Source organism: Mustela nigripes, chromosome 15 (assembly GCF_022355385.1).
Source record: "Mustela nigripes isolate SB6536 chromosome 15, MUSNIG.SB6536, whole genome shotgun sequence".
NCBI lineage: Eukaryota > Metazoa > Chordata > Mammalia > Carnivora > Mustelidae > Mustela > Mustela nigripes.
Genome location: NC_081571.1, coordinates 46,126,568 through 46,136,461, shown reverse-complemented (window position 1 = coordinate 46,136,461; position 9,894 = coordinate 46,126,568). Strand labels below are relative to the sequence as shown.

Sequence of the window (9,894 nt, the reverse complement as noted above, 5' to 3'; positions counted from 1 at the left end):
AGAATCCATTTTTTTTTTTACAATTAATAGATAACTATTAAGTCTGAAACTGTGTGCAAGTAACAATTTCACCTGCTACAGGTAAACATGTACCATGTACATGACCGTGCACATACCCACATACACACACGTATAACACCATTTACTCACAAAGCATCTTAGCAGCATGTATTCCCACTCAGAGTGATGTGATGAGGCTCAGACATACCCATATGTATAGTGGGGCTTGTACCACAGAAGGAGAACCCTAAAATTATGAAGTTCATATCTTACATAAAGCAGCTGTCAGATCTGTACCTTTGCCTCTCTGAAGGGAAGAACAGAAAATTTTGCTCTATACAATAGACAAATCATTCTTAGGGGAAAAGATTTCTAGGTCTATTACCTTTAGAAATTATGCCAATGGATTAAGGGGAGATGAATCTTTAAATCTCTCCTGAGCAATTCATTATCTCTAAATTTCAAGGAGTGCTTGTCATTCAATATGAGACTACACTAAAATGTGAAAATATTCATAAAGCATTGCTTCCCAACGCAATTTTTCTCAATAACAATTAGTGAATAGCCATGCTTTCCCCAGTGTTCTGCAGAGTAAATTGGTTGTTTTGCATATTTTCATATGAGCATGGGTCCGTTCTAGATTCCCTAGTCTATTCAATTGTTTTATTTCTATTTTCACATTAATTATTTAACATCACATTGTTCACATTAATCCTGTAGCACTGTATAAAATCTTTATGACAAATTATATTACCTGAAAGGCCAGTTCCTTGCTGCTTCTTTTTTTTTTAATTTTTATTTTTTATGATTCTCCTAATTATTTTGATCCCTTATACCATGAATAATTTTGGGGGGAATTTAGTTGGAATTGAACTGAATCTATAAATCAGTATTATAAGCACTAATGTTTTATAATGCTTAATAACTTTATTTATAAACATCACATACTTTTCCATGGGCTTTCTTTAATATCAAAATATTTAAAATATAAATAAATAAATTGTTAAGTTAAATCAAGATCTCAACTCTCTATCATCAAATAAAGGGCATAAAAAATTGGAGCTTATTCATTTAATGCAACCTACATGACAGTGAAAAATAATAAATTACCATTGCCCATGTGAACAAAGATTAATCTCAACAAATAATACTGAACAAGGAAGACAAATTTCTGATAATAGTAAAATTTTAGTATGAGTATGTCCCATGCCATATTGGGAATAAATTTGGTAAATCTGTCAAGCCTGGTTTCAGGTTAGTAGTTAACCTAGAATCTCTTTTAAGTATTCTTCTAGTAAGAGTACTTGACAACACCATGCTTCATCCTAGACCCAGCTGGCAATTGAGAGGGCCCCATCTGTGTTAACTTGGTGCCTTTCTCCAGAAGAGAAACAATCTTTTCATATCTTCATGATACAAAGTAGTTTTGCAATATGGAACAAGACGCCCACCGAAATTAAGCTTGTGCCTTCCCATGGAAACTGCGCTCTCCCATGATGCTTGTGTTTCAGTGAGATGACTCCCAGATTCTTGAGAAAGACATTGCTGGGACATAAAAAAGTGACAAAAGGCCAGCTAAAATCGGACCTCTCAAGTCTTCAAAATAAAGTACATACATTTCAAAGAGATGGGAAAGTGCTCACAATTACATGCTGTCTAAGGAAATTGCTCAAAGATAAAGGAGAGGGAAATCTCTCCCTTTTTCTTCTTTTTTCTTCCTTTATTTTCAACAGACAGAATTACACCCCTTATTTTTAATTTGTATTTGTCCTTTCAGTTGTCAGATAAAATACATGTCCATTTAAGTTTTAATTTCACATAAATATTTTTAGCATATGTTTTAAAGTACATATGGAACCAATTTCATAAATCTGTCAGTCCTCACTCCAAAATAATTGTTGACATAGTATAGAGGGGAAAATTCCTACCAACTACCACTAGCTTAGTAGTTCAAGCTCACTGTATCAGGCAGAAGATCCCACAGCCACATCTAGACAAGCATAGAGTTTCAGACCAAAAGAAGAGAAATGGCTTTTCCCATTCAAGCTTCGCAAAAGCTCTGATATATAAAAATTCTTAAGAGAAGGTGGGTAAAGGCAACAAGGATCTGGACAAAACTCCAAGATACTCCACACGAAGAAACTTATGCAAATAGTAAATAAATGTAAACTTCTTCTTAGGTGGAGATCTTAATAAGTAAGCTAAGAGAGGGACTTTATCCCAACAACAACAATAACAACAACAAAAGGCGCTCAAGGGGCGCCTGGGTGGCTCAGTGGGTTAAGCCGCTGCCTTCGGCTCAGGTCATGATCTCAGGGTCCTGGGATGGAGTCCCACATCGGGCTCTCTGCTCAGCGGGGAGCCTGCTTCCCTCTCTCTCTCTCTCTCTGCCAGTCTCTCTACCTACCTGTGATCTCTCTCTGTCAAATAAATAAATAAAATCTTTAAAAAAACAAAAACAAAAACAAAAGGCACTCAAATTAATCAATTAGCACACAATAATTTTAAAGGAACATGCTTATTTTGTATATTGCAGCTGTTCAAATTCAACTAAAACACTTAAGATGAAGATCATTATCTCTGTGAAGATGAAAGAATGATAAACTACTGATAAACTACTAACAGCCCATCCCGGACTAAACACAGTTTACACTTGTGCTTTGATATGCTGTTAAGGATGCTGTTTGCAGACCCTAATCACTTAAACGCACAATTATTCTTAAGTCTTTGCTCAAAAACACTTACTCTATTTGTAATTATAATGCTTTACCTCAACAATCTTAGCAATTGCTATTATTTTCTTTTTCTTTTTTTTTTTTTTAAAGATTTTATTTATTTATTTGACAGACAGAGATCACAAGTAGGCAGAGAGGCAGGCAGAGAGAGAGAGAGAGAGAGGGAAGCAGGCCTCCTGCGGAGCAGAGAGCCCGATGCGGGGCTCGATCCCAGGACCCTGAGATCATGACCCGAGCCGAAGGCAGCAGCCCAAACCACTTAGCCACCCAGGCGCCCCAACAATTGCTATTATTTTCTAAAGTTTAAATTCCCTGTTACTCACACCCATCTTCTGAGAATTCAAAACAAAGTCTTGTGAACATTTCTCTTGCATAGCCTCCTCTGTAATCTTGCTTCTTAGATTCATATTATGCAGTTGCTGAGAAAACTGAGTGTTGACACTTTTGAATTTTGCATGTACTTTTATTTAAAAAAGAGTATCATACATTTTGTTGATTAACAAATAAAAACTCAGGGTTGTCTTATTCTCTTCAATAGACCATAAAAAGTAAATTATGGGGTCATCCATACATCTCCCAAAGGAAAAGCTTCAGAAATCTCAGTAAGATAGTAGTTGAATTAAACTGCCATAAAAAGAAAAAAATAGTATATAAATTATCAAATCATATTTCTCAGTGAAGCTTATACACATGTAATACATATATCTAAATTGGGCCAGGAATTCTACAGTTGGTTGGAATGTTTCCATGCCTCAACAACCTGCATATTAAATTGATTGATCACTTAAACCATCTCCTGCTTCCTTTGATTTCCCATCATTTGCTATAGTGTCTGATGACTGACATCACCAGCAGGGGTACATCATCTAGACAGAGCGCTAGCCTAGAGAAACAGGGAAAAGAAACAAAAACGTGTCTGTCAAATACACATGATCAAAAAAATGATATTTTACAGGCATATTATCACTGTCAGCTAAATGAAGAGGTAAGTGAAATAAATGGAATCTGAAACTAGAGATGAAAAGAGATTCTACAACTTAAATTTTCAAAGACAGAACAATACTGAAGATAAAATTATTTATGAATGCTTTACAGTCCAAAGGATAGAAACGATTTTCAGATAATTCATATCTTTATTCTTCTCTAATATTTATGCAGTTTGGGAGCTGAGTGGTTTGTTGTTTGTGATTTAACACTTTTGAATTTTTTTTCTCTGAATGTAAAACAATAAGCAAAAGCTACCATGAGATCAGAGCATTTTGGATCAGCATATCTGAATATGCCTATCAATCAGTCATGTTTTCTTATCAGTTACACCAATTGTTTTCCACTCTATATGAACAGAAATAAACTGAACTGTTCTCTGAACAGAATACACTTAAAGAGTAGTTTAAAATATAGTTTATAGCTTAACGCTCTCCATAGCAAAGATCTGAGACAGCATCCTACTGCTATTTTTAATTGCAACTCTGGCAGGAAAGGATTAAGCATCATTATCAAAGTTACAGGGGTCAGTCTCTTATCCATGGGTCCTTATACCAAAATGTCATTTACTGTTCCTTCTATCTTGTCCTTAAACCCTTGGTCTAAGCCCTTATTGAAGAGTCCTATGCCCAAAGAACTCAATTAAAAAAGAACAAATCTAAAGAAAACCTTGCACTTCTTAAATCATTTTATAGGAAAAAAAATAGTTCTATATTTTCTATTTCTGTGTTAATTTATGAAATCCTATACCCGAGAGCCATTGTTTCCATTTTGCATGGGAGTGACAAGTGCTATGACCTAACAGGTCTTTTGCCCCTCCAATTTCTAAGATGAAGCTGAATTGTAATGACAAGTTATTTGTGCAGAAACACTTAGACTAATGAAAGAAGCTTGTATTAAACCTTGGATTTTTCAGAGTGCAATTCCTAAGGGAGTTCTTGCCAACCTTTTATCCCCAGTGCCTTCCCTCTGACTAACTCTTATGGCTACTCAGCTTTTCTGGTGTCAAATGCAGAAGTTTCCTTCACTTCTCTCTGCCCTTCAGGAGTACTCATCACCTTAATTGCGGTAAGTTATTTGAAACACCCTACTCAGAAAACTTGCCTTCTCTCAGGTTCTGTTGTTTTCACGCTACATCCTAACCTAGGTTCCGAAAATTTTTAAGTTATCTGATTAAAGCCCAGTGAAACTAAACACAAGGGAGAGAACAGAATATAAAAGAAGTCAGATAACCTAAAGGACATCAATTTCAATCTGTTTTTAAGCTTCTTAATAATGTGGGGCCTGCCTTCTTCCACATGAATATACATCTGGGATTTGCAGTACTAGGCCAGCAGGAATGTTTCTCTTTGATATTTTTTGTCTTTGGGCACCTTGGTCCCACATTTTGGAACACCTCAAAATGTCAGTAGCTGCCACATTACTTCCTTCAATTCCCTTCAGTTTTCTTGGACCTCCTGGAATACTTGCTCTCTTCGAATCTTCTTGAAGTACAATGCTATCCTGGGGGTGGAAAATCCTTGTTAAAAAATAAAATTCAACTGAGTAAATTTTAACGATCTTATTGGCTTTATGCAATGATTCATAAGTCAGGCAGCATCCCATCTAGCAAGTAGAAGGGAGGTCCAAAGAGCCATACAAAATATAAGGCTTTTAGAGGCAGAAGAAGGGTGAGACAAAGAAGTTACTAAGAGAGTAAATTGTTTCAGGCAGGGTTACCTTGCTTTGGGAGATGGCAAGTGTCTTATCAGGCACATTGCCTCACTAGTGCTGACCAGGAAATTCTAGACTGACTAGCTAAAATTACATTTCTTGTAGAGACTGACACTGAAATTTGGTTAGGTAGTAAGTCTCAGTTTGGTAATGTGGGCTTAGCACAACTGACTCCATTTTGAGCTTGTTGTCAATCTCTCTCTCTCTCTCTAATTTTTTTTCCAAACAGCTCTTATCATATTTAGAATATAATTCTCAATTAAACTACTAAAAGTCCATAAATCTGTTTCAATTAAATCATTTACATTTTTCACACTACACTTATTCTGATTTCTCCTTTGAAAGATCAGTCACAAAATTAATCTGCCTGTGAACAAAAAACATTTTCCCCGTTTTTACTCCCATCTCCTTAACATCAAAAATAATTTTTTTCCTCAATCTTAAAAAATCATCTTCATTCTTACAAATGCAATTTAAAAACAAAAATTATTAACACATTATAAATACAAAGGCTAGGCCAACAAAGAAGTAATTGTTAGCAGAAGAAAATGGATAAAGTTCTTACAAAAAAGATGTTAGGTCACACAATTATACAATTTATAAGTATACCTGAATGAAGTATATTGTTTTGGGTCACATTAAGCAGGGTTGAACTATGAAAGAAGCCCCATGATCTCATCAAACATGTTGTTCTTAACATGCCTATTGACTTAAAGCTAAAGAATTTAAGTAACAAAGACATATATCAATGAAAAACACAAATTATTAAATAAAAGATGCCAAAAAGACTCGAAAATCAATTTATTGCACACCAGTCTATTTTTTCAAATATCCATAATTTCAAGGCAAATGTAGTAAAACTGTAACTAATCACCCACACATCAGTTTTGTTTTCCATTAGTTCAGTAATATACTGAAAAATATAAATACAAAAATCACCCTGAAAGTAAATTAACTTTTGTAAGAATAGTGTTTTAAAATTCTAGTATTCCTTCCATAGATAGGGTAAAATTTTACCTTAATTTAGATTTTATTTGGATCATGACATTCTATTATATGAATTTACTCTTCTAATCTGTCAAAATCATTGCTCTGAAGTTGAATATATTCATACGGATACAACTGCCTCAGGGTTTTGTGCAACTATATTTAGTTTTTTTGAATAGACAGTAGTTTATTAAGTTGGGTAATATCAAATATAGAAAATTGCATATATCATTAATATTATAATATCCCAAGAGTACCTAATTAGTTCACAGGCATCATATTATTTTTTTATGAATATAGTTATGATAAACATGTCACTTTAGCATCTTAAGATTACTTGTATTTTTATTTCCTCCTATCATTATAAATCAATATTAATTAACAAACTACAGTAGCTTCATGAACCAGTTATATTTAAGAATTAAAGTTATTCTGATCACTTAAGAAACAGATTTCTTATTTACTTTCTAAGATTATTTTTCTTGCTATTGTTAAATAAAATTACTTACCAATATATAGTATGATTAAGAACATAAGTTAATTATTTTTAAAATTAAAGATTTTGATTTTTTGTGATATAATTAATAAAAATTGGGTTACTTATTTATACCTTTTAAAGTTATATTTATATAAACCTGAGAATGTTCATATCATCCTTCTTTTAGTCATGACAAATACAATAATGCAGTGAAATTTGAACATAAAATCTGTAAATAGTACTGACACATTGCAAAATTCCATATGAACCTAAAAATTTACTAATGGAAACACTCAACTCATTGTTCCATTGGATAACCAAGGATCATATATAATGCAATAGTGCATTTGCTAAGAGCAGGATTAATCAAATTAAAGTTTAAGAATATTGACTGTCAATTTGTTTTAACACTTTTATTATAGAACAGGTCTTCAATTTCATAACTCCACTTTAAAATGAAAACAAACTGATGCCTTGCTATATGTTTAAATTAAGCTTGCTATTTTGGCCTTGACACATCCAAAATAAGAACATTATTCAACACAAACACAACTTGTCTGGAAATCGGTTAGAACTATTGGAGCTTAGTGTCCTCTGTAGACATCGAACACAATTACTTGATGAGTGGAAAGGTGAGTGTTTTTCATTGACTTGAAAGGGCATATGCAATAATTAAAAAATTTTGTTTAAAAAACTGACTTCGCCCTTTTGAACCTGGCTTGAGAAAATGATGACTAAAGCAGTCTTCAATAAAATTGCATTTGGACACTCTCATCTAGACCTTAGAAAACGTTCCTCTGTTCCTTTGTATTTGACAAGCATTTGATAGTTGAACCGAAGATACTTTTCTATTATACACAGATCTTTTTTTTGCATTTGCAGAAGATGATGAATGCAAAGCAGAAGTAATAATAATGTTTTTTTTGTTTTTTTTTTTTTTGCCTTTTGGCTAAGATCAAGTGCAAAACAGAAATAATAAATATTGCTTGCTAAATTTCAAATCTTTTGTTAGAATTTACCTGATTCTTCTGTTTTTATAGAAATACAAAAGGGAAGCAGGCTGCTCCACACTATCCCACTACCACCATTGCCATTTGTGTATTAGTGAATCAAACACAGCATTTTGTTTCTAGGTTTTAAAACCTGAGAGTAATAGTGTACAATTCAAAATTATTTTATTGAGAAGGCTTTTGCTAAATAATCTCTGAATAGTTTATGTAAAGTTCTTTCCATTCGTGGGGACTTTAAAAATGGTCAGTAAAAATAAATGTCAGTCCATGTGGTCGTCATTACTGATCGTTTAGAACAAACACCACAAGGAGCATTTCATATTGTGGAAAAAATCAGAATGCACGACCATACAATTACAAAGTCAGAAATGTCTCTACATCTTTAGGTGACTTCAAAAAATTGAATATTTCTGAACCTGTCATGTACAGCAAGAGTTCCTGGAATGCTTAGTGATTTGATAAAGGCTATAAAGGTACTATTTAGAGTGCCTGTCCTGTAATAGCAGGGAATTCTTTGTTGTCAGATTAACGTGTATCAGAAAAACTACTCTGGCAATCTTCTCTGCACTAGGGATAGCTCTCCTGCCACAGCTCCTTGTCCCCTGAAACTGTACACCCATGCAAAGATCTTTCTTCCTGATCAGGAACACCTCTCAGCAATGGAGACAATCACTGTCTGCCATGGTACTAAAACAACCAAAGACACTGTCAGAAGAGAATCTAAGCAGCTTGGCAACCCCATGTCCTCTAACCTCACTTACTCCTAGTTGCAGCTTTTGAACAAGTGCCGTTTCAAGGGACACTGACATAGCCGCCAAGTTCATTGGGGTTGGGGCTGCCATGGTAGGGGTGGCTGGCTATGGGCTGGAATTTGGACTGTGTTTGGGAGCCTCATCATTGGTTTTGCTGGGAGCCCTTCTCTGAAGCAATAGGTCTTCTCCTAAACCATTTGGAACTTCACCTTCTTGGAGACCATGGAGCTATTTTGCCTGATGGTGACCATTCTCATCCTCTTCACCATGTAAAGGCACTGTCTCCACTTCTGATGCCTTTCTCTGATGTCTCATTTTCCCTGTATGTTCCCTTTTTCTAAACCTCCCCAAGGAGCCTGGGGAAAGTGGTTGGAAGAGGAAGAGAAATACTACTGTGTAAATGAGGAAAAAAAAGAGAAAAAATTACTTTGATTTTTCTGACACATTGAACTTATGAAGCAAACCGTGAGGCTCTTAACTATAGAGAACAAACGGGGGGGGGGGGGGGGGGGGGGGGGGGGGGGGGGGATGGGCTAAATGGGGGATGGACATTAAGGAAGGCACTTGTGTTGAGCACAGGTTGTTGTATGTAAGTGGTGAATCACTAAATTCTGCCCCTGAAGCCAACTTTACTACATATGTTAACTAACTTGAATTTAAATAAAAATGTGAAGTTTAAAAAAAAGAAATTATGGACTCTAAAAGCTGAAGTCAGAAAGAAGACAAAACTTATTATGAAGTTATGTTATTCCATATCAAAGTCACCAGTAAGAAGATTTCAGGAGTGTTCATAAAATGTAGTTATTTTGAAAATGAAATTAAAGAACTATAAATGTAGTTATTTTGAAAATGAAATTAAAGAACTATATGCTCATCTGTAAATGAACAGAGAAGCAGAAAAAAATTATAGACACCATTTTTTAGCGTGGGTGTTCACGGACAGGTGGGTGATGCAATAGTGCAAAGCCTAAGAATAGTGAATACAGAGGTTATGTCTCATAGTTCAGATTCCATCTATCTTGCTTTTCCTTTTTTCTATAGCGAGTCTTTCTCTGTCTCCTTCCTTTCAACTACCTGATAAACCTCTTAAAATCCTTTACATATAAAGTTAAGTATTTGTTCATATTAAAACATTTTCAGATGCCCTCAGAAGTGCTAATGCTGCTGCCTTTGCAGGCTGTGGATTACCTGTGTCTCATTTTTCCATTTTCTGAGGTCAATATTTGCAATAGGGT

General features: G+C 34.7%; 1 pseudogene; it reads left to right on the top strand.

The window, feature by feature from the left end:
- Positions 1-3,712: 3,712 nt before the first annotated feature.
- On the top strand, positions 3,713-8,932 carry LOC132002670 (ATP synthase F(0) complex subunit C2, mitochondrial-like; annotated as a pseudogene).
- Positions 8,933-9,894: the final 962 nt, after the last annotated feature.